The sequence below is a fragment of the Biomphalaria glabrata genome, chromosome 9 (assembly GCF_947242115.1).
Source record: "Biomphalaria glabrata chromosome 9, xgBioGlab47.1, whole genome shotgun sequence".
NCBI classification, from domain to species: domain Eukaryota; kingdom Metazoa; phylum Mollusca; class Gastropoda; family Planorbidae; genus Biomphalaria; species Biomphalaria glabrata.
Window position 1 is genome coordinate 45043694 of NC_074719.1, and position 26190 is coordinate 45069883.

The 26190-nt window shown below is 35.9% G+C and overlaps 1 protein-coding gene and 1 long non-coding RNA gene across 3 annotated transcripts in view; both read right to left on the reverse strand.

Moving 5' to 3' along the window:
• Positions 1-26190, reverse strand: part of LOC106058349 (pituitary homeobox 1-like) — a 91905-nt gene that overhangs the window by 20251 nt on the left and 45464 nt on the right. The gene's annotated exons all lie outside the window — the stretch shown is intronic.
• LOC129928085 (uncharacterized) lies at positions 1761-9974 on the reverse strand. The gene is made up of 2 exons (XR_008779694.1): positions 7737-9974; positions 1761-2389 (listed from the first exon to the last, which is right to left on the reverse strand). It is a non-coding gene; the product is annotated as an uncharacterized LOC129928085 (long non-coding RNA).

Sequence of the window (26190 nt, forward strand, 5' to 3'; positions counted from 1 at the left end):
GCATTCAGGTCTGCAGTATCAGACGTGAGTCTCGGCAATCGCATCGTAGAACGATAAAGCGCGCACTGAGAAGGTCTAGTTTATACAATATGAAAAGCATAAACTTGCGATTCAGTTTAAAGATTAGCCTTCACATTTGTCACGTGTCGTATTACATTACAAGGTGAAGGTCGACCTGGCATACGGCGACTGAAAGATGAGAACAGAAAACATGGCGTGGTTTGGAAAGAAACAAGAAATCGTCTGCGACTTAGTTCAATGCAACAAAATGTACACCATTGTCAGCTCACTGAGAATGTATTGCCTACAGCTCCACAGGGACCGTAAGCATAAATTTGTATTTATGTAGGCTTCACCATTTTTACAACAAAATTTTTTAATATTTGTAATGAAATGAGGCGAAGATTCTTTATTATTAAGAACTTAAAATAGTCTTATGAACTACGTAGTTCATTATGGAATGCTGGCTCCCTATCGATTATTCTTGTGATATTTGAATCGGAGAGGGCTCAACAACATGAAGAACAACTGCAGCAACAGAGACAGATTTTGCTTGGACCTAACGCAGCTGTATCAGGAACTGGAGGAAGCAACAATCCTTTACCTGAAATTGGCATTGTACCACCAGTAAGGTCAAGTGCATAATTTAATTTCTCAATCTGAATGTGACCAATGTGTGTAGTTAACCATTCGAAGCTTCATAAACATTTCCTTGTTGTTTGTTTTCAAATATCATATTGAAACATATTCATTTAACTCTTTCTCTCCTAACTGACGATACCAACGTTGATTTGACGAAATTAAATTAATTTTTGATTTTATAAACTTTAATTTGTGTTATATAAAAAGAGCATGCATTCTCCTATGATTATACCTAATTTAACATTTCCTGATTACATACACACAAAAGTTATTGAAGTTTAATCATAACAGGATAGTGAAATACAAATGAGCAAAATGAATAATTTCAACGGAACGAGGAAAATGATTACGGAGAGAAAGAGTTAAAACTTTTTTTGAAAGAAATTTGTATTTTTTCTTAACTACCAAGGGTCACCACTGTAGGAGTCAATAGCAGCTCACTGTATTTGTGTGTGCTGATCAGAGTGAATGTACCAGTGTGACAATACATTTTTGTTAACTGATTTCGTTGACTTTTTAATTAGCTACAAGCAAGTCACTCATCCCATGTATCAGCCTACAGAGTTCTTAGCAACAATAGTAGTACCATTAAATATGTCTCTTTTCAGTGACAAAAATATATTTGTATTCCTTCAGTTGTTGTTTTTTTCTATTGATTGACAGACAGTTTTGTGATGAGTCTGTACACTTGATCAAAATGTTGGATCAATACAAGTTTATCCTTAAAAAAATCTGTCTACTCAAAAGTGCAACACTGACAGAGCTTAATGAGAAACGTGAACAGAGAAATTGTAAAAAAAACGCGACCACTGATAGCTGAGAGTGTCTCTAACACAGGGGTTCTCAACCTGTGGGTCGATAGACGATTTGCCAGGGGTCGCCAGAGACCATAGAAAAAATGAAAAAGTTTTGTCTATTCTTCTATTGCTGTGTGGCTGAGCGGGGGGGGGGGGGGGGAAGGGGGGTCGCGGCAGAGTGTGGGATTGTAAAAAGGGGTCGCAGAGCTTAAAAGGTTTAGAACCGCTGCTCTAAGAGAACAAAATCTAACATCATTGTCAGCCAAGGTTTGGAACACTTTGTATAATTGCAATTGTGATGTTGCTAGTTCAGGCTGTCTTGAAGTCAACCAATTACTCTGCAATCGTTTGGGTGTAATTGTTCGGGTGTATTACGTGTAGTTGACCAACAACACAAACAAGAACTGGCACATCGATTGTAACAGGTGAAGAGATGTAGTCAACGATGATGAACAAGTTAATATATATTTATTATGATAAAAGGCCACAGTAGAAGTCTCTGTCACTAAACACGTCGTTACCCTGGAATGTTCTAACGCTAACTGATTTTCCGGTCTCTAACCCAACATATCCCAAACGTCACTAGTCCCGTTCAATATGCGTCTACTATGGTGCGTCGCTAAATAACTAAAATAACTAACCTATATAAATAAGGTGTCTAACAGATTCCTCCCCCCTTTGAAAAAAAAAATATGTCAATATTTTTCCACTACTGTCAAGTCTTACAAGGGCATTTTCAATTTAAGGGGAAGACCACAAACATAAAATCTTGACATCTTCTTCTTGACATCTTCATCTTGACTTGACAGTTCCTCATATACATGTCAATGTTCATAACAGTTCATAACATTCCAAAATCATCTTCATTGTTACACAGTTCATCATGGAGGAAAATGTGGCATCTTATGGGCATGTCCTACACATCTCAAATGTTCTTCACTGGCAGTAATCTGATAAAATACAATATTTCAAAAAAACAATTATAAACTTTATTTACACATTCAATACATTTTTTCTTACCACCCTTTTATACGCTTTTGTCCATTTTTCTTTTATACTCACCCTTTTCCATAGAACTAACTTTCGTCAATGATATATGAAATGATTCACATAAAAAAAAATATCCATACTTACTTTTAAATGCTTAACATCAAATTTACTTATCTCCCTTTTCCATAACATATAAATGGTGTCAATATATTAATATATATTACATACTCAATATAATCATAGTTTATTTACAAAATTGTTTCACTTCAATGTCATTCTAGACAATAGATCAGCTACAATATTCACAGATCCACTAATAGCTTTCACTTCAAATTTATATTCCTGTAGTGCTAAGAACCATCTATAAACACGACTGTTTTTCATGCTCTTTTGCTGTATATACTGAATAGGTTTATGATCAGTTAATAATATGAATTTCCTTCCTATTAAATAGCTCTCTAGCTTAGTAATTACCCATATTACAGCTAAGGCTTCTCTTTCAATGACACTATATTTTTTCTCTGCCTCTGATAATTTTCTGCTTACATATAATATAGGATGTAAGTTATCATAGTTCTGCATTAAACAACCACCAATAGCATTACCAGATGCATCAGTTGTGACATAAAATATTTTGTCTTTATCAGGTAGTCTTAATATTAGTTCATGACTAAAAACATCTTTAATTCTGTCAATAGCTTTCACACATTCCTCATTACAAACTACTTTTTGAGGTTTTCCTTTTTTAAGTAAGTCATTTAGTGGATTCACTATTTCTGCTAAGTTTTTTATAAACTTTCTGTAATAATTTACTATTCCCAATATGCTTTTAATTTGTCTTTTTGTTGTAGGTATTTCAATATTAAGTACTTTCTTTATGTTATCTTCAATAGGGCTAATCATGTTGTTATTTATTTTATGTCCTAAGAAAATTATTTCCTCCAATCCTATTTCTACTTTTTCTGCTTGAATTGTAAGTCCACTTTCTTTTATTATTTTGAATACTTCTTTTACATCTACCAAATGTTCCTCCCAACTATTATTAAAAATACATATGTCATCCAAATAGCAAATAACATTTTCTTTGTTTCCAATTATCATGTTCATCATTCTATTAAATGTGGCAGGTGCATTTACTAATCCAAAACTCATATAATTCCATTGAAAAATACCATATGGTGTTACAAATGCTGTGTAAGGTTTTGCATTTTCTGTTAAAGGTATTTGCCAATAACCTTTAGTTAAATCCAATTTAGTAAAAAATTTTGCTCCATTTAATTTATGTAAAATATCCTCTATATTTGGCATTGGATATGGGTCAAATTCTGTGATGTTGTTAAGTTTCCTATAATCAATACATAACCTTATATCTCCATTCTTCTTTTTGGCTATCACAATTGGTGAAGCATAAGGAGATGTTGATGGCTCAATTATACCTGATTCTAGTAAATTGTCTATTTCTTTCTTTACTTTGTCTTGTAAATGTAACGGTATTCTATATGGCTTAAGCTTGATAGGTTTTGTGTCTGTTACTTTAATGTCATGTTTAATAATATTTGTTTTTCCTGGTATGCTGGAAAAAATTTCTTTGTATTCCTGTATTATTTTAGTTATGTCTTTTGACTTTTCCTTAGTTAGATTATTAAGATTAATCTTTTGCCAAGTTTGATTCTCTTTTGTTTCTATTACAGGTATTTCCTTAATATCATTTTCATTGTGATTTTCATTTGTTATTATCATCAAGCATTCTTCTCTTTCTGAAAATTTATTTTCTATTTCCTCCTGAATGTTTTGTATTAACTCATCTTCTCTATCATGATACAGTTTCAAATTATTTATGTGATATGTTTTAATTTTCCCATTTATTTCAATTTGATAATTCACATCATTAATTTGTTTTATCACCTTAAATGGACCTTTCCATTGTTTACCAATTTTATTTTTCAGGTCATTTATCAATATTAATACATTGTTTCCTACTTCTAGTGTTTTCAATTGTCTTTTCTTATTTAGATTCTCATGAGTACTTTGTTTGTACTTCTTATTGTTGTTATATGCTTGAGTCCATATTTCTTTCAATTCTGTTGTGATTGTTGTTTCACTGTCATTATTTAATTTATTCTCATTGTCTATTAGATTTTCTTTAAAAACATCTAATTCATCTCTGGGTTTTCTTCCATGTATTATTTCATATGGTGAAAATTGTGTTGCTTCATGGATGTTGTTTCTATGAGCAAATAGTACATAGTTAATGTAATGATCCCACTTGTTCTGATTATTCTGAATTATCTTTGTTAGTGATCTTTTTAATGATCCACCATATCGTTCACATAAACCGTTACTCTCCGGGTGGTAAACCGAAGAGTATATGTGTTGTATATTGTATTGTTTAGTCCATTTCTTAAATTGTTCTGACTTAAACTGAGATCCCTGATCACTCAATATAATTTTAGGTATACCATGTCTTGTAATTACTTTTTGAGTTATGGCATTAATGATATTTTCTGCACTTGTATTTGATAATGGGATTGCCTCTGGGTATCTACTAAACATGTCTATTACTGTTAGAATGTATTTGTTATTATTTTCAGTTTGAATTAAAGGACCTATTAAATCAATAGATACTTTCTGAAATGGTGCTGTAGGTTCATCCATTTCTTGAATAGGTGCTTTATTCACTAGACTTTTGTTCGATCTCTTTTGACATATGTCACATGAGTTTATGTATTTGTTGATTGTTGCTTTCATTTTGGGCCAAAATACTTGTTTTGACAAATTCCTATAACATTTCTTTACTCCCCTATGTGCTGCTAAATTATTATCATGTGTCATGATTAAAACATCTTTCCAATATTTCTGTGGTAAGACAAGTTGTTTTATTTTCTTATTATCATTACTTGTTTGTCTAAACAATATTTTATTCTCTATGCAAAATTTCTCCATTGGATTATTATTGTTTTTATCTGATATTCTCGAATAAATTTTCCCAATAATATTGTCATTCATTTGTTCTAATGCAAATGTGGGTGTTGTTTCTTTTTCACTTTGAAATATTTGTGTTTCAAGACTATTTTGTGTTTCATTTTCTATCTCTCTTTCCTTAACATCTGTATTTTCTATTTGTATTACATTACTGGTTTCTTTTTCTTTATCATTACTTATTACATTTATTGTATTTTCCTGTTTCTCATCTTTTTTATCCATTGATCTTGTTATTATCATACTTGTTATATTTTGTGTTTCTATGTTTTCATGATTTTGTCTTATGTTTTTGTATTTGTTTTGCCAGTCTTCTAATTCTTTTCTTGAACATTCTTTAACTCCTTTTATGTTTCCTACTAACATATCATATCTCATTTCTGGTATTGCAATGCCATCACAATAACCAGTGAAAAATGGGGTTTCAATGTATACCCTTATAGCTTTAAATTCCCTTACAGTGCCATCTGCTAATTCTACTTTCCTAGTAAACCCTTTATACCAATGAGGTTTGACAAATTTAGTTTTTACTGCCAAGGTGTTACAACCTGAATCCCTGATTAATTCCACCGGAATTCTATCTACAAACCCTGGGTACACTGCAAAATTGTTCCTATTTCCTTCCATGAAATATATCCTATCTGTACCTTTATTTTTGTATTCCCTACTGTAACTCCTATTTCTATAATTTCCCCTGTCATTCCTATCTCTACTCCTATATCTACTGTTATTTTGTTCATTGTATCTATTTCTACTTCCAGACCTACTATTCCCTCTTCTACAGTTAGCTGCTATATGACCTTTTCCTTGACATTTAAAACAGGTTATTTCACTATATTTTCTATTTCCACTATTTGATCTGTTTCTATTTCTACTTCTATCAACATTTTCTTTGGTGTATCCTATTAAATCTACTTTGCTCTTATCCCTATCAGAAAATGGTTTATTTGGATAGGCATTTTTGTATACTCTCATTATCTCTGTTATTTCATCTATAGTTTTTGGGTTTCTTTCTCTAATAAAAGATTGTAATTGAGGATCACATTTATTTACAAAGTTGTCCACTAGAATAAAATTTTTTAATCCTTCATAAGAGTTATTCACTTTTTCTAATTTTACCCACTTATTGAAGAAATCCTTTTCCATATTAATGGTGGTTTGGGGTTCTATTCCTAATGATGGTATATTGTCAAAATATTTCTTTCTAAAAGTTGTAGCATTATGACCATATGCATTCAATAATTCTCTTTTTAAAACTTGATAGCTATCATCAATATGATGGTCATGATTTTGGCATATTGTTAGAGCTTGACCATGAACAAAGTCTATCAGTATTTCAGACCATTCTTCTTCAGGCATATTAAATGTAGACATTTTTGCCTCATATCTTTTCAGGAAATCACCAATGTCATCCTTCTGTTCATCAAAACTTTGTATTTTTCTCTTTAGCCATGTTTGTGAATTAGGGTTGTCTCTTTGAGTGGTATAATTATTTGAGTTATTAGTGTTATTTCCTTGTTCAGTTTGGGCTCTGGCTTGTGCTGCATCCAATCTCATCTTCTCCATTTTAGCTTCATGTTCTCGGTCCTCTTTTTGCTTCTCATATTCTTCCTTTCTGATCCTATCTTGTCTCTCTATCTCTTGTCTTTGACGTTCTTCTTGTCTTTCTATCTCTTGTCTTTGACGTTCTTCTTGTCTTTCTATCTCTTGTCTTTGACGTTCCGTTTCTTCCTTCACAACTTGCTGTACATAAGCTGCTAAGTCCTTTCCTTTTAACTCCATGACCTTTCCATCCTGCATAGCTGTTTCCTTAACCTCCTTAAGGTCCACATATGATGATGTAGCCATTGTGTTTTATATTTTATATATATTTTTACTTGGCCTATATTAGTTATGGCTATACTTTAAACTTATTTTATATTTAAGTTTTTCCACACTTTTATACAAATTTTAAATGATATGTCTCTATCTATAGATTTAGTAAATGTATAAATCTAGTCTGAGTTATTATGGTTATATTCAAATCTGTATATTAGGTCCAGTATTACACACAAATTTAAATCTAGTATATTATAGTATGTATAATATTACCATTTAGATCTATAGTTATCAAGAGCACTATGACTTTTAGATCTAGTATGAATAACTATGATCAATTTCAAAATCTGGTATGACTGAAGTCACAGTGAAGTGTTTAGAGTAAATTCAAAGACTGTCTAGAGTCTAGATCTAGAGTAGATTATGGTTCTATTTCACCATGCGAAACAAATATGTGTATACAGTGTCAAATATATCTTCAACAAGATATATATATCTAGAATGTACTACCTTCATTCATCTTCAACTTAATAATATTTCAAAGTAGAGTCTAGATAATTAAATTGTACCAAAGAGATGTACAACAATTTGCAGATCTAAATTTAGCCAGACGATAGTGTTTGACTACATAGCCAGTTTCGGCATTATTCTCATGGCAAAATCATAATTGATTTTAACCGCTCAAACTAAAATTATTTTAGTCTGATTCACAATGAAAGAATCCTACCCGCACTTTCTATCATTAAGTGAAAAAAAATACAGATCTAATTAAATTAATAAAAATAAATAATTTAAAATAATATAAACAAATGAAATAATTAAAATGAGACTATCGCTATGGGTTGGGATATGACAATATGGCACACAATGATAACGTCACGAAGTAACCAGGCAACAACGGATATGACGTTTACACAAACAAAACAAATTACAATCCTAAACGTATAATATAGCTTTTCATCTAAATTACGTCTTCTACCCCGACGGGTTTTAAGGCGCACCACCTGATTTTACTCAGGCTAACGTACCAAATTTAGACAAAATCTATTTCTAAGGGCAATCTAAACATATACTAATAAGAAAAATGGCACTTAGCTTTTGATAAGAAAGATCCCTTTGTTCGGACTCCCGAATATGCTAGATCACAACAAATTCCACTGCCTCTCTTCCAGTTCTGACTCTGTTCTCCGGTGCTACCAGTATCCCACGTAATGCCACAGATGTCCTGATATGCCACAGCAAAATGTTCCAGTTTCTTTGACGACTGTTGATGACCGTATGTGTAGTTCCGACGACTTTGTATACACAGTTACTGACGAATAGGTTAACGGTTCTTCTAGCGATGACTTGACTTGTGTAGATGATTACTGACAAATAACAGTCTCTTGACGACAACTTGATCTGGACGACTGACGAATAACGAATTTCTTGACGATGACTTGATCTGGGCTGACGAATAACGACTTTCTTGACGATGACTTGATCTGGGCTGACGAATAACGGTTCTCTAAAATAGTTCACTGCTTCTGCTGCTATTCCGGTAGTACGACGAAGTTTGCTGTTGTACTCTGCTTCAATAGACCAAACTGTCCAATGTAGACTAGGTGAAACCAAGGTCACCTCCGACGACGTTCCGTTAGACGATTAACGGTTTTCAACGAAATTAAGTGGATGTAGCTGTTTCCACAACTTCACTGCTAACAAGTCTAGGTATGGTCTAGACCGACGAATACTAGATATATCAATGTTCAGTACTGATAAAGATTACTTCACTAACCTTCCAAAGGTTAAACACAGTGACCGTTATAAACGTGGCAAGCAACCGGTTCAATGAGCAAACTGCTCCACAAGAATCTCTCCAAGGGTAAGACGACAGAGCGATTTCGATTTAGTTAGCTACCAAACTTGTAGTACTCACAATACTTCTGACAGCGGGCAAACTGTCCTTCTCGAAACTGACGAGGTAAAACTTGATACTCAATGTGGCTCCTATGACGAAGAAAAAATATGTCCAACAGGTTCACTAACGATCTCTCACCCGTTATGAACGAACGGTTTCTCTGGTTGTAGGTCGATTCAGCATATGAAGATCAGGCTTTGATAATATACTGGTTAAGTAGACCAGACGTTACGATGATTACTGTCCTGACGAAGGTCACCCTGAGTTAACGGCTCGTTGAACGTGCGATCAAACAGGCGACGACTGTATGTAGATCTAGAACAAAGTCACTCTGCGATACTGCTGTGTTCAGCCGTACTCCGATGAAATCTTATATCTTCGAGTGCACGACCCTCACCTGAGTAAACGTTCTGCTTCGAGGTCCGGTTCGATGTTCGGCTTCATCAAGGGTCCGGCTTCGAGGTTCGGGGTCGCCACTGTGATGTTGCTAGTTCAGGCTGTCTTGAAGTCAACCAATTACTCTGCAATCGTTTGGGTGTAATTGTTCGGGTGTATTACGTGTAGTTGACCAACAACACAAACAAGAACTGGCACATCGATTGTAACAGGTGAAGAGATGTAGTCAACGATGATGAACAAGTTAATATATATTTATTATGATAAAAGGCCACAGTAGAAGTCTCTGTCACTAAACACGTCGTTACCCTGGAATGTTCTAACGCTAACTGATTTTCCGGTCTCTAACCCAACATATCCCAAACGTCACTAGTCCCGTTCAATATGCGTCTACTATGGTGCGTCGCTAAATAACTAAAATAACTAACCTATATAAATAAGGTGTCTAACACAATGAATCTCAAATCATAAAGAGTTAGTATTTTTAATGTAACATGTCATGATATTTTTTTCTTATCAGTAGTTGACATTAAATCTATTTAATCTACACACAAAAAATTGTCCATAAACATTACACTTACGATTATAAATCGCTTTATGCCTATTTAATAGAGACAAGATTCTTTTACAGCAAGATTTGTAATGTATACTTTGTACTGAAAAATTTCCTATAAACTAGGTATTTCTAAAGCCATAACATGCTCGTGCGCCTTTATATTACTATAGAATCAAATGAGCAATCTAATTCATGTATTATGATTCAATTGTATTCCTTAGTGGTTTAAGATACCACCTATCCGTATCTGTCAATATTAGTCGTGAGACTGTTGACTACGACTTACCACTATGCTAGGAAGGGTTAAGAGGTGTGTGTGTGTGTGTTCGTAAGAGAGAGAGAGGGGGGGGGGAGATAATTCCAATTAAAAAAGGGTAATATTAAACCAGATACATGTCGGTTGAGATTTAGATTGTTGTAATAAAAAAAATATATAAGAAAAGAATTTTGGGAAAAGGGCGATAATACCTTCCTTTATTTGAATGTATTTAAAGCTTTCTCTTACTTCATTGTTACCTCACATTCCTTATTCCTTTTGTTCTTATGCATGTTCAGGCATTTTCTTGAGGCTATAAAAACGCTTATCACGAAAATTATAGAAGTTATATTCATATAGGCTACACCATTTTTAGAACAAGAATTTTAAATGTTTGTCTTCAATAGAATTGCATCAATTAGTTGGGTCCTAAAATTGCAAATATATTAGAAAAAAATGTTAAGAATCTAATCTGAATACAGGAATCTTGTTTGGGCTAGCTCAGGGGTCGGCAACCTTTTCAGTCAAAAGAGCCAAAAATTACAATTTACAAAATTTCAACGTTTTTAAAGAGCCACCAGATTTTTTCTTCCAATATAAACAGTGCTTTTTTTTTTTTTTTTGTAAAAAATAAACAGGTGCCGGTACTCTGATTAGGTGCCGTTATTTAGTTATGGATTGCCTAACTTTCAACTACTTATAAATTAATAATAAACGTAAAAATACAAGAAAAGTAATATTTTTCCCCCATATTGAAAAAGTCGCCGGTACGCCGGTGCGTACCGTCATAAAAAAAGCCCCATATATATACAGGGCTTTTTTGTGTGAGGGTACGCACAACTCTAAATTTTCATTTGTTAGTTGGCTTCTTACTTTACAGTTAATTATACTCATGCAAGAGAACGATTGCTCGCACGAATATGCAGATCCGACGATAGTCGGCCTTCCGAATGTCAACTTTTCACCTGACTGTAGCAATCTGGAAGACTATTCCAGGCGTCGAATATAAGTGTCTAGTCTCGCGCATTTCTTTTAAAGCTGTCTACTTTTGTTGCGTTATATTCATCTCTGGACCTTCAACTCTTTCAACTCTGTCGATTTTCTACTCCACAAATCTTTACTTTTTAAATCAATCAATTGCATGTCCAGAGATCCAGCATCAATTCCAAAATGGCTCGATGTGGATTACTAATAGCGTTGAGAAGATTTCTTTTTATAAATGCTACAATCGTTTTGTGTGTTTTGAATTGCTCAAATCTGTCGACAAATTCATCTTTAATTTATTTTATAACTGTGCTGAAGTAACTCATGTCAACAGTCGCAATGTTGCTTTACAAATTGAAAATGAAGTGATTGACCGCTCTGAATAATTTCTGCAAAAAGAATATTTTTTTATCTTCAAAACAAAAGAATTATTCTACCTAAACATAGATTGGGTATCCCTTTCCTTGTAGTTTTAGATTCAGCTTATTTAATTTTGCTGTTATATACACCATAAAGTAAAATGTGTACAACCATTTGTCGTTCTCTAATTCAGGGGGATTAATGTCTTTATCATTTAGGAATGTATTTAATTCATTTAAGCACAAAGCAAAACGTTTCAAGACCTTGCCTTGGGAAAGCCATTGCACTTTATTGCAAAGAAGGAGGTCGGAATACTGAGTCTCCATTTCGTTCAACAATTCTTTAAACTGACGATGATAGAGCGCTTTTGACAAGTGCTGCTAACAATCTTGATGACCAAATTCAAGACCTCAACTGTTTCGGCCGGAAATGTTTGGACACGAAGCCCTTCTCGATGTATTTTTCAATGAAACGTAAGAATTTCGTGGTTTATTTTGCTATGAAAAATCGTTGTTGCTTTTTTTAATTTTTCAGTCATACATCTGGCTCCATCAGTTGCTATTGAAACGATTTTATTAAAATCGATCTTAATGTCTTCAAGGTATTTTTGCATGGCTTTCGCTCTATCTTCCCTTCTAGTTTGTCCAGAGAGCGTTAGCAATCCTAGAAGTTCTTCTTTTGGACCTTGGGAAGACATATACCTGACAAAATGTGCAACTTGTACCGTGTATTTTATGTCGCAAGACTCATCTATAGCAAATGATAAGGCAGAAGAAAGTTGAATATCTTCCACCTTCAAATATGTTACATTTAAATCATTTGAAGACATTTTAGATATTCTATCTTGTGCTGTTTTAGCGGATAGTGGCAAATATTTTTTCCAAGATTTCTGGTTTGTTTTTGAAATCACGAAATGGTCCTTCAGATGCTCGTAGGAATCATTATTTGACATACTCACCATCTGTGAATGGTTTGCCTTTTTGAGCAATTTCTAGTAGAATTACAAAGCTTGCCAGATTTGCAGTACTTGTACATTGCTTCTAACTTTTAGAAGATTATTTACTTTTAAATTATTTACTTGAAATAACAAACTATACGTCAAAGCCAAATCACCGGTGAAAACGCCAATTCGCCCCGCTTCTAAAGCGAATTAAAACCTACATAGAAACATCCGACGACCGCATTTTTCGATAGCTACCGACGGACTGACGACATGTTGGGGGGCTGTGGTGAAAAGCGATTACACGTGGGTGAGAGACATAGTCAGTGAGTAGTCATTGGTAAACGAGCCAGAGCTATTTGAGACATAATCAGTGCCTAATCATCGTTAAACGAGTCAGAACTATTTGAAAAAAAAGTTTTTTTTTTGATAAAATTCATATTATTTGACTATGGAACTAAAGAGCCGCAGCTTCACACCCAAAGAGCCGCATGTGGCTCGCGAGCCGCAGGTTGCCGACCCCGGGGCTAGCTGGCTCAAATGTCTACATAATATTAAGGTGTTTGATCCTAATCACTTGGAATTAACATTTAGGAAAATAATGGACTTTAGGGTTGAGAATTATCTGGTTTGATTTTCATATACCTGTACAATGCTCATGTAGTTTTTCAGAAATAGGGTGTTGGGGGTCAGGGATATCTGATATTGTGTTGATTGTTGTGGAGTAGAGTATACTTGTATCATTTTTCTGTCTTTAGGGGGTTCATTGGTTAGGTAGTATGTCTTTGATATTAAATAATATTTCTATTACTGTTATTATATTTTTAGGTTAATCACTTTTCAATTGTTTATGATTTAATACACAAAAGAGGCAAGATGGTTCATAAAAGAGGCACATAAAGCCCAAAAAAAGAGGCAAAGAAAAGAGGCCCAAGGATTCCTATGATGATAAAGCTAAAACTGAATAGCGCAAATTCTGAGGTTTCCTTATAAAAAAAAAAATCTAATTCGTATACTCTATTCAACTAAGAGTTTGTGATTCAAAATATCTCAACAATCTTGTGACACAGACGGCAGCAAAATATGCACCACGTCTTAAGCTTGTTTTGAGTTGATTGTAGGCGATAACAAAAACATTTCTAGGGGCGACAACATGCGGAGGCCAGGCACGGGTCACATGGCCAAACAGTTGTCGCTTAGTTACTAGTAGGTGTGATGACGTCAAATATCTACACACAGGAGCCTGGACTCGGAGAGTTAGTGATGGAAAAAAAACAATTATTAGACTTTAAGCATCTGTGTGCGCATGCGTCTGTGCGCGCGCACATGCGTATGTGTGTGTGTGTGTCGGATTATTTTCAATGTGACAGCAGCAGACGATAACGATATCTTTTGTTTTTTTCTCTAACACATGTGCGTGAACACATCTTGGTAGCACATTGAAACACAATCCAAACAGAACAAAACATTAAAATACAAATTCCCTGACTCCCTACAGCGATTTTCACCATTGGAGACCTGCATCTATAATTAGTTTAGGTATTTTAACTCTTTCTCTCCGCAATTATTTGTCCACGTTTTGAAGGAATTTTTCATTTGCTCATGACTATTTCACTACCCCTGTTATGATTGGGCTTCAATAGCTTTGTTGTTTGTTATCAGAAAATGTTGTATTTGGTATGGATTTAAAGGGAAATTCATGCTCTTTTTATATAATTCAAAGTCAGGTTTTAAAAAATTAAACATTAATTTAATTTAATGAAGTCAAAATCAACGATAGTATCGTTGATTAGGAGATAAAGAGTTAATGTCTCTGGTGTACAGACTATAGGCAGTATATATAATTTTAAAAAGTACATTTTTTTTTCGTACACTGTCTAACGCTTAGGTGTTTTATTTCTTTAAGATTTTTTTTGTTATTTTATCATCTACACCAGGGGTTCTAAACCTGTGGGTCGCGACCCCTTTGGGGGTCGATTGACGATTTGCCAGGGGTCGCCTAAGACCATCGAAAATATGGATTGTTATTGTCTACTCTTCTATTGCTGTGTGTGTGTGTAAAGGAGGAGGGGTCGCGACAAAGAGAGGAATTGTAAAAAGAGGTCGCCGAGCTTAAAAGGTTGAGAACCGCTGATCTACACAACTATCTTCTGCTAACTTTTGACATTTGGGGCATCAGAATTACTTTCTGAACGTGTTGGCTACCCAGTGTCATCGTTTCCCGCTCGTCCGTTAGGCAAAGCTAGGCAAAACTTGGCAAACATACTAACTGCTCTAACGTGTTACTTTTTTTTAACATAATTACCTCTTGAATTTATAATTAGATCTGGCAAACAGATGTTACATTATCTTTGATCAGGGATGACCAAATTTTAGAAAGCCAGATCAGTCTGCGGTGCCTTCCGGCCCGTCGAAGCCTCTGCCCACTGTATATATGGTGGGAAGCGTGGTCGAGAGGCTAAGTATGTTTGGCTATCTACGAAAGGGGCGCGAGGATCGACACCCGACTCGAGCAGACTTGTGTTTACTGAGCTCCTAAAGGCAGCACGGAAAGCCTTCTCCCAGATACCCTCCACTGGTCCACAAACGAGATTGGACCATTGCGCTCTGAGCAGGCTATAAACATGAAAGTAGCGCTTAATAAACGCTATAATTATTATATAAAGGATATTTTTTATTGTATTTGAAGATTTTGACATGTGTATCGGAAATTTATAAGGATCCCCGTTGTTAAAAAAGGTTTTAGCACCACTGCCCACCAGCGTTTCAATACTCGTTTTAGGGGGGTGGGGGGCAAGTTGTTGACTGTTTTTGACTTGTAGCACCCCAAACTGCTAATAGACAACTAAACCGCTGTAGGCGTATTATATCTTAACATATAAAACTTGAAACATCTTGAATAACGTCTTCGGAAACAATTACTAAAACATAATGTTTAATACAATATAGACAAATTTAATTTGAGATGAAATGAAATCAATGTAGTAAACATTAGTAATAATATAAAATGGTATTTTGGACCAAATCTAACTCACTACAAAAACACGTCTTTTCACTCTGGCATTCTGGAGTCATCTGTGGCGTACCCCAGACAGCTTACGACAGCGCCGCTTATCTTGCATCATTCACACTGAATAGCCACCACCTAGTCACTAACTTCCTCAACGTCACCATAGAAACCCACTCACACACACACTCTCTCTCTCTCTCACTCTCTTTCTCTCTCTCCATAGCAGGCCCCCTACTCTTTGACGCTTTTGGGCGGCGTCCTTATCCCTGGTAAGCCACCGTTGCTCTGTAATGGCTCAGTATAGCATCAATCGGTAATGCCTTTGAGCGAGTGTTCGACTCATTTCGGCACGCTAAGATGCTAGACTATAACAGATCTGGTTTTGATTGGTCGAAATTGGTGAATAAATTAAAGTGAAATGAAGACGGGCTTGAACGAGGAGATCCGACTTGTCCAGCGAGGCGAAATCCTGTTCAAAGCTTTGACCAATGCTGACCATCTCTCGGTATTCTTCTAGTTCGACTCAGCCACTAATGTGATTCTTGAAACAATTAGTTTACTTTAAAAAAAAAATAATTTTAAAAGGGCTTATCTCATGGAAAGAACTCCACATTTACAGCAACATATCTCAGTAATGTAAGATTTATGTCCCTTTTTACTATGACACAAAAATAATTAATTGTCACTATTTGATTTGATAAGGTTTTGTTTTTTTAATTGATTCATGTTTTAATAAGAATACTGAATAATCGTGCCAAGTTTCAACTTGATGCGACAACGGAAGTGGTGGAAATAACGTTCAGTCGTTCAGACAGACAGACAGACAGAGTGAGTTGATAATACGCTTTGTAAATAAAAAAAACACCAACTTGAAAACTTCACATTTTTGTATTGCTCCATTAGAAATAAAGTTTGTTTCGTTTTATCCCAATCCTCCGGCAAGAGGCCAGGGCCGATGTGCCATAAATCTAAAAACCTAAACCTGCAAGATGCCAGGGCCCATATACCATAAGTTGCCATAAAGCCTAAAAACCTAAACCTGCAAGATACCAGAGCCCATATACCATAAAATTGCCATAAAATAAAAAAACCTAACCCACCAATAGGCCAGGGCCCATGTGCCTTAAACCTAAAAACTTAAGCCTGCAGGAGGCCAGGGCTCAAGTGCAATAAAACCTAAAAACCTGAACCTGCAAGAGGCCAGACGATTGCGGCGGGAAGGGGTTTTGAACCCGTGCCTATCAAGACGACAGTGCTGAACGCATAGCGCACGGCCATTTTAAAAATTCTTTTAAAAATTTTTAAAATTCTTTTCTTAGAGTATGTCAGGGAATTTTCAAACCGGTGGCAACTGCCACTTGCACTAAGAATCCTATGCCCTGTTATAAATTATTTTTCTTCATGTTGGATGAGGTGACTCAATATTGCATACTCTGCATCCCTCAATGCTCTTATGGAGATTGCATATTCTTTGATCAAGTCTAAATCTTTGTTTATTTTCTTTTTTTTTATTTGTGCTATTCATTTTTGGCTTTTTCATTATATGAATCTTTGGGCCTTATGACTCTTTTTTTTTTAATTTATTCATAAGAAAAGCCATAGTATATTATTTCCTATTAATAATAATAATATTGTTTAACATCGTATTCGATGTTCCCTATTTATGTCGATGTAGAGAAACATGATTGTGTTCAAAACATATAGTTTAAATAATTGTTTTAAAAATGGTGTAGCCTATATGAATATAATAAGGTTTGTCTATGAGTCCGAAAATTAGCGAGTATTGCAGTATTTTCCATGGTTGCGCAGCCCCAGCTGTGACCTACATATTTTTGTCTGAACATGCACAAGCACAAGAGGAACAAGGAAGCGGAGACAACAATGAAATAAGAGAAAGCTTTAAATACATTCAAATAAAGTGAGATATTATCTGCCCTTTTCTCAAAACTCTTCAATTTTTTTTTTACTTACAACTAAATCTCATCCGACATGTATCTAGTTTAATATTACACTTTTTTTTAAATGGAAGATCTCTATCTTTGAAACAGAAGACTCGAGAGAGACAATTTGATTGACGTTGCGAGCCACTAGAAAAGGAAGTACGCGATGGAGCCTGCAGAAATCTGACACAAGATTACGATGTATCCTTGCGCCAACTGTACATTCCCATTGGCTTATAAAAAAAAATGCGTTGGTGAAATTATATTCAAGTTTTTATTCACGAGTCTGATGTGACACTAAAAGAAAAAAAAAGTTACGGAAAAATGGAACAGAGGCTTCGAGTAATGTTCCTCCTTTTAAAGGAATCATTTTAGTTAACCCCTCCCCCCCCCTGCTCACTTTTTCCAATACAGTGACCCTTACGTTATACTCTCGAGAGGCCAAGTGCGCTTGGCTACCTAGAAGGGGGCTCGAGGTTCGACACCCGCCTCGGGCAGAGTTGTGTTTACTGAGCGCCTAAAGGCAGCACGGAAAACCAACTCCTAGATACCCCCCCCCAACTGGTCCACAAATGAGATTGGACCAAAAGCGCTCTGCTATAAGCATGAACGTAGCGCTATATAAAAGCTGTAATAATAATCACTTGCCTATACATATTATCTCAATACACTTTTTTAGAAGTTGGTATTTAAAAGGTGTAATACTAGAGACAGTGGCGAAACAAGGCAGCTGTGAACAAATCCTTTTAAGTATCAACTGCCTTTTATTGTGAAGCATTCAAATATAACATAATTAACAAGGCGAACATTATCTACAGATCACCAACTCCACTAGATGACTTCCTTCTGCATATTTTTTAACACACTCGTCACTTCCCCCAAGTCACCTAACTCTCCGATATCCAACACTTGACCGTGTGTCACGGTTGACCACACATAGTAACCGTGTCACAACAGCACCCATAAGCCCCAGTTCAAGAATATCTCGGTGGGCCCCTCCCCTCACAGCAGCATCCATAAGCCCGAGTTCAAGAATATCTCGGTGGGCCACCCCTCACAGCAGCATCCATAAGCCCGAGTTCAAGAATATCTCGGTGGGCCCCCCTCACAGCAGCATCCATAAGCCCGAGTTCAAAAATATCTCGGTGGCCCCCCCCCCTCACAGCAGCACCCATAAGCCCGAGTTCAAGAATATCTCGGTGGGCCCCTCTCACCCCAATACGACAAATTTAGTGTTTGACAAAAATGTATCGGCACATTTACCAGAGGACATTCCAGTTTCAATGTAAGGATCGTACCATTTTTTTAATATTTTTTTTAAGTAATAACGCCATTAGATTTGATTCAGTTATGACTCTCTACAAGTCTTGGAAGTCAGTGTTTGTTAAACTTCTGAACAGAATCAAACGACCAGGGGCGGACTGAGTGTCGAAATCGGCCCGGGCATTTCTATACAATCCGGCCCGTAACGTGTATATCATATGATGGGCACAAATTTCTAGTACTACCTGATAATGATATGCTTTTTAATCGCTAAATGTGTAGGCCCTAAAAGGATTAAGCCTAATAGTAGCACTATCTACGGGGGTAGGCTATTACAATATTTCGGGGCATTTCTATACAATCCAGGGCATTTATATACAATCCGGCCCAGGGCGTGTATGTCATATGATGGGCACCAATTTCTAGTACTGCCTGTCCTCAAAGTCATTGTGTCAAGTTTGATAATGTATTAATATGCATGTATACAGTGAACTCTAAATCTTTATTAGAAATATAGGCATTATGTTGCTTTTTAATCGCTAAGTGGGTAGGCCCTAAAAGGATAAAGCCTACTAGTAGCACAGTCTATGTATGAAGGCTATTACAATATTTCGGAAAATGTGTTAGACTACATTAGTATTACACTGTAGATTCATTGAAAGATTTTTAAAACACAACACTTTGAGGGGACATGTATAAGGTTTAATAAAACATTTAACAATCTGATGCGTGACATGGTGGCATCAATGCGACCCTTTCGTGGCCCTACAAGGGGTACCGGCCCACCGGGCATTTGCCCGACTGCCCGTATAGCCATTCTGCCCCTGCAAACGACTTTTTTTTAAAAATCAGTTTTCATAAAAGTACAATTTTTGTTTTCACTTTAGTGTCTCCCCAAGTGCTCATGAGGGCCTCAACTGGTCATGAGGGCCTCAACTGGGCCAACCGGTCATGAGGGCCCCAACTGGTCATGAGGGCCCCAACTGGTCATGAGGGCCCCAACTGGTCTTGAGGGCCCCAACTGGTCATGAGGGCCCCAACTGGTTTTGAGTCACAGACTGAATCGCAATGAGCACCCTCACGGCATGGCTGTTACGCCATAGGCTGTTGATTGATTGTGGGCCCGGCTTCATAGAATCCCTTAGCACCATGGATGCTACGCTACTGACTAGAGACCACTGTCTGGCTAGATCATGACTAATATTCACAGACAACTGGCTCCAAGGACGTCTGCTTAAAGTTCGTTTCTCAAGAACTAGTTAACCATGCAACAGTCAGTGATTCTTTTGGTATGTGAACCAAACGTGTTCAAGCCTTTTACCAGACAGACAAACAGACAGGCAGAGTTGATATAAGCTTTGTAAAAACAAATTTGCTAATGTAAAGACTGTATCAGAGTTGACAAATGGCTCTCATTTCAAACGCTTACATGAAAGCATATTTGCAAGCTATAATACCAGCTATAATACCAGCTATAATACCAGCTATAATACCAGCTATAATACCAGCTATAATACCAGCTATAATACCAGCTATAATACCAGCTATAATACCAGCTATAATACCAGCTATAATACCAGGATGATCAGGCCTTGCTTGGTTGAATTGATTTGGGAAAGATATTTACCCGAATTCTTTTGGAAAAAAAAACATTTTTGTAATGACGAAATTGAGCGATCGAGTAAAGACTACTAATCCGAACAGTTGTTTTTGAGATCTTTTAGTTCTAAATGTCATTGTACATGGCGATTAGAATAGAAAGTATTTTAAGTCCTGCTAGAATCTAGAAAATCCGCCGCTCACGTCGTGTCCATTTACCTAGCATCTTCTGCGTAAAACTATTTGACTATTTTCAGCTTTGAAGAGAGTCTTTGCGGAGTAACGTCTCAAATGGTTACATTCAGACATTTAATATTGCAGTTTGTAAGTATATTTATTGTGGCTTTAGTACGAAACATCAAGTGATGCAAAATCTCTTGATTATAAGGTAAAGCATGGACTTTGTAAAACTGTATAATACGTTATCTTTGTTTTCAATCACTGCCTTTAGATTGTACTATCAATCTGTGTGTGTGTGTGGGGGGGTCCCAACAAAGGGTCAAGGGAATGTTAAGCGCTTCCGCGCAAATTCTTCAAAGGGAGGTAACGAGATCCAACAACACAGGTGAAAGCCCAACACTATAAGTTAATCGACGCTGATAGCAAGTGTCGAAAAAAGAAGTTTTATAATTACGAATGGAACCGTCGAATGTCATCTGGCTAAATCTCAAGTCCATAAGAACTGCCTCTCTCTAACTAAGCCAGGGGTTCTCAACCTGTGGGTCGCGACCCCCCTTGGGGGTCGACTGACAATTTGCCAGGGGTCGCCTAAGACCATCGAAAATATGGATTGTTATTGTTTACTCTTCTATTGCTGTATGTGTGTGTGTGGGGGGTGGGAGTCGCGGCAGAGTGGGGGATTGTAAAAAGGGGTCTCCGAGCTTAAAAGGTTGAGAACCGCTGCTCTAAGCCGTCAAAAGTAGTCTGTTTACATTTCGCTATTCTTTCTTAAGATCTTGTTTTTACTAGTCGCCCGTCATTGTCGCTAAGTCAAAACTTTACCATTCAATGAAACCAATAACCAATTCCTAATCGTACCCTAACAGAAACTAAAGCTTCAGCCTGAACAAGAAATTACAAAGATGGGTATATATTGAATGTTCAACTTCAGTACTTGAAGACAACTCCGTACTTCCATAAAACTTCAGTAATAATATAAAACTTCAGTATTTATATAAAGCTTCAGTACTAGTATAAGACTTTAGTACTTGAATTAAACTTCAGTACTTATATAAAACTTCAGTACTTGAATAAAAGTTCATTACTAATATAAAACTTCAGTACTTGAATAAAAGTTCATTACTAATATAAAACTTTAGTACTTGAATAAAAGTTCATTACTAATATAAAACTTCAGTACTAGAATAAGTATAAGACTTCAGTGCTTGAATTAAACTTCAGTAATTGTATAAAACTTCAGTACTTCAATAAAACTTCAGTACCTGAATAAAACGTCAGTACTTGTATAAAACTTCAGCAATAGTATAAGAATTTAGTACTTGAATAAAACTTCTGTACTTATATAAAACTTCTGTACCTATATAAAACTTCAGTACTTATATAAAACTTCAGTACTTATATAAAACTTCAGTACATGAATAAAACTTCACAGTTTTAAGTTTTTTTGTATCTGCGCCCTTCATCTGAGACTTGAACCCAAGTGCATTCCCGCTCATTGCAGTCCCTGCATACTCAGATGTTTGTAACTTTCACCTCTCTCCCCCACCCCGCTCCCCCAGCTTCCACCCACCTACTATTTCCATTCCAAATTCCTCCCCCCCCCCTAAAAATCAACTCTTTATAGGTGCCCTCACCCCCCACCCCTTCCCTGCTGGGCGATAATGAAGATCGCGTAGTCCGCGCGAGAACCCCGGAAAGGAACAAACAAAAAAAAAGGATGTTTTCGTTCTAGTCATGTACACAAAAAGACACGCTGCCATTGGTTGGTTTTCTTTTATGAACTTAAAAGTCTTAATCAACTATACAGAGTACTCTCCCATCACCCACCCACACACACACACCACCAAAAGCTTCTATTTTCTTTCTCTCTTTTTTTTTTTCAGTTTCATTCAGTTTGTTTTCGCTTGACGTCGCAGGAGGCTAATAGAAGTTTTGTTTTGTTTTGTTTTTTCTTTAGCTGCTTGACCTCAATACCCCTTGAAGCACATTTCTTGTTCCATATGCTGTGACAAATTCATATTTATTCTTTTCTTTTTCAAGTGCCGTTTACAGCAAAGAAGGGGGTTGCTTGAATCGGCCAGGAAAACCAAAGACTAACTCGAACTTAAGTCTATAATTAACACGCGCGGCTAGATTAACGCATATGTACGCGTAAGGAATGTCTGTAAAGTGCAAGATAAGATAAGATAAGATAAGATAAGAAGCTGACGGAAATGCTCGAATGTATGTTACCAAGAATTAATTTAGAATACTAGATGGTATCGTGTATTTTGTGTTTCCGAAAGTGGGGTACGCGTACCCACAGGGGTAAGGGAAGAGTTTGAAAGGGGGGCATAAACTATGCTGTTTTTTTTTTGTAAATACCCATTCCCATTTATTATATTCAGTTAATAGATTTAAATAAAATATAATAAGTTTTAAGTTTAAAGTTTTGAGCGTAAGCCCTTCTTGATAGGTAGACAAGCGGTTCATACAACTCAGCCACACATCACATCTTGCGTATGTGAACATTAGTTAGTTCTTTAAAAAAAAAATGAAGAAAATTACATTCTAGCCCTCTAATAGCCAGGCGTTAGGTGATGACTGGGGCAGGATTTGAAACCAGTGCCGTCTTGGCAACAATTCGAAGCCCATACTACTTTTTTAATGCCTAAAAAAAAGTGTTACTATTTTATAACTTCTAATTCCTGAGATCACTGATTCTACAAGATCCTCTATCCTCTCCCAGGCCCCCACTTCAGCAGCCCGCCCCTCCCCCACATCCCACGTCTGACGCCCCTTAGAGAAATATCCACCCCGCCTTTGTTGTGTTAACAAGACAAGCACTTGATGCCACACAGCCGAGATGTATGGCGCTATTCCACGACCACCCAACAACGACATCTCTTAATTAAGTTTTTTTTTGTCTTAATCGACATTCATGTTTATGAGACTGCAATACATCTTGACACTTACACCAACTAAATCATCCAGGAGGACAGGGGAGACAATGTTCATCATTAAATCATGTGGCTAATTTGATACTTGTAACATGTTATTTCCCTTGTCTCCTTCTCAAATACATGAATACAGTTTGGTAAATGCCCTTAAGCATATTTTGATATTTTAATAAGACTTTGGTAAAGAGTCCTAGAAAAAAGACCTACAAATGAAAAGGCGGATATGGAAAAAAATCAATTGCTAAAAAGCCAGTATGAACAAAAGACCAATATTCTATAACTAATATTCTTAAAGTTCAACAGACTGTAGAACTAACATTCTGAAAGGCCAACAGACTGTAGAACTAACATTCAGAAAGGCCAACAGACTGTAGAACTAACATTCTAAAAGGCCAACATAATGTAGAACTAACATTCTGAAAGGCCAACAGACTGTAGAACTAACATTTTGAAAGGCCAACAGACTGTAGAACTAACATTCTGAAAGGCCAACAGACTGTAGAACTAACATTCTGAAAGGCCAACAGACTGTAGAGCTAACATTCTGAAGGGCCAACAGACTGTAGAACTAACATTCTGAAAGGCCAACAGACTGTAGAACCAACATTCTGAAAGTCCAACAGACTGTAGAACTAACATTCTGAAGGGCCAACAGACTGTAGAACTAACATTCTGAAAGGTTAACAGACTGTATAACTAACATTCTAAAAGGCCAACAGACAGTAGAACTAACATTCAGAAAGGCCAACAGACTGTAGGACTAACATTCTGAAAGGCCAACAGACTGTAGAACTAACATTCTGAAAGGCCAACAGACTGTAGAACCAACATTCTGAAAGGTCAACAGACTGTAGAACTAACATTCTGAAAGGCCAACAGACTGTAGAACCAACATTCTGAGAGGTCAACAGACTGTAAAGGGAATATCCTATAAGGCCAGCTGACTGTAAAGCTAATATTCTGTAAGTCTTATCGTAAATTTATTCTGACACATAATTATCACTTTCACTAACATGTGTAATGCAAGGAGAGCTTCTTACTTCATGCCAATCTATATTATAAAGTAGAATGTGAGGGGTATGTATGTATGTATGTTACTTATAGACATCAAAACCGCTTGACCAATCTTGATAAAACTAGGCAGGAATGTTCCTTGGGTACCAACTTAGACCGTAGTGTATGTATTGTAGCCCTAAAACAAACTTAAGACCCTCAAAAAAATAAAGTTGTCCGACTCTATTAAAGCTATAGTATTTTATGGATCTAGGCCATGTCTACAATGTTGACATGAGAAAAGATAGAAAGGATTTAGACCTAGATCTAATTTTAAGAAATACACTTTGCGCAGATAGTTTTTTACTTTGACAAATGAAAATACAAAAGAAGATCCATTGATTTCATTATATAATAAAATTAACCTTCAATTTTGTGTTTCTAAAGCATTTTTTACATAAATTAGTTCCTGATATCTGTGACTACAGATTTCCTGACGAACATTCTTTCATTAGACAATACCGTAATGAATCGCGTACTAAAAATTAATTCGTTTAATTGTTTACTTTATAATCCCATCCCTAGATCTAAAACTCTAATTCAACTCTAAGATGATAAAACTTCTCTTCGCACAGATAGTTTTATACTTTAACACATAAATAATCATATTAATTAAAGTCCATTCATTTCATATTTTGATCAAATAAACATTCAAATTTGGTTTTCTAAAGCTACATTCGTTTACGAAAGCTGCGAAGCCGAGTTGAGATAGGCCTAGATCTATATTCATTCATGAATCGCGTACTAAAATTATTTCGTTTAATTGTTTACTTTATAATCCCATCCCTAGAACTAAAACTCTAATCCAACTCTAAGATGATAAAACTTCTCTTCGCACAGATAGTTTTATACTTTAACACATAAATATATTAATTAAAGTCCATTCATTTCATATTTTGATCAAATAAACATTCAAATTTGGTTTTCTAAAGCTACATTCGCTTACGAAAGCTGCGAAGCCGAGTTGAGATAGGCCTAGATCTATATTCATTCATGAATCGCGTACTAAAAATTATTTCGTTTAATTGGTCACTTATATAATCCATTCATTTAACAAAGCTATCGCTCTTTTCGTTTTTAATAGATAAGAATGTATCGACTTCGGGTAAACCATTTTCGCAAAACTAATTTTATTTTCGTAGCGAAAGAGAAATAACGTGAAAGGATCATTAGCTACGTTTAACATACATCTAAATCCAATCCACTAGATTATTCAAAAGCAAATGTTTTAATTTTAAAAAATGGATTTAAGCCTATTAGCTATTTTGATTTGATAGCTTCATTCACACTATTTTTACATTGACACATTCGCTTTACTTATTACATTATTATTTCGTTTAATTGTTTACAAAACACTCTCAGTGACTATATCGACAGTAATGCGCAAATAAAGACCCGCGGGTCGCGGGTAACATATGTCTAGTATGTTCATAATATCTAGCTGCCCAATTACTGTGACACCCAGAAAATCTTAGGAGGCGGTCTGACTGAGCGGTTAAGCACTTTACTTCCAAACCGAACTGTCCCGGGTTGAATCCTGGTGAAGACTGGGATTTTTTAATTTCGGGATCCTTTGGGCGCCTCTGAG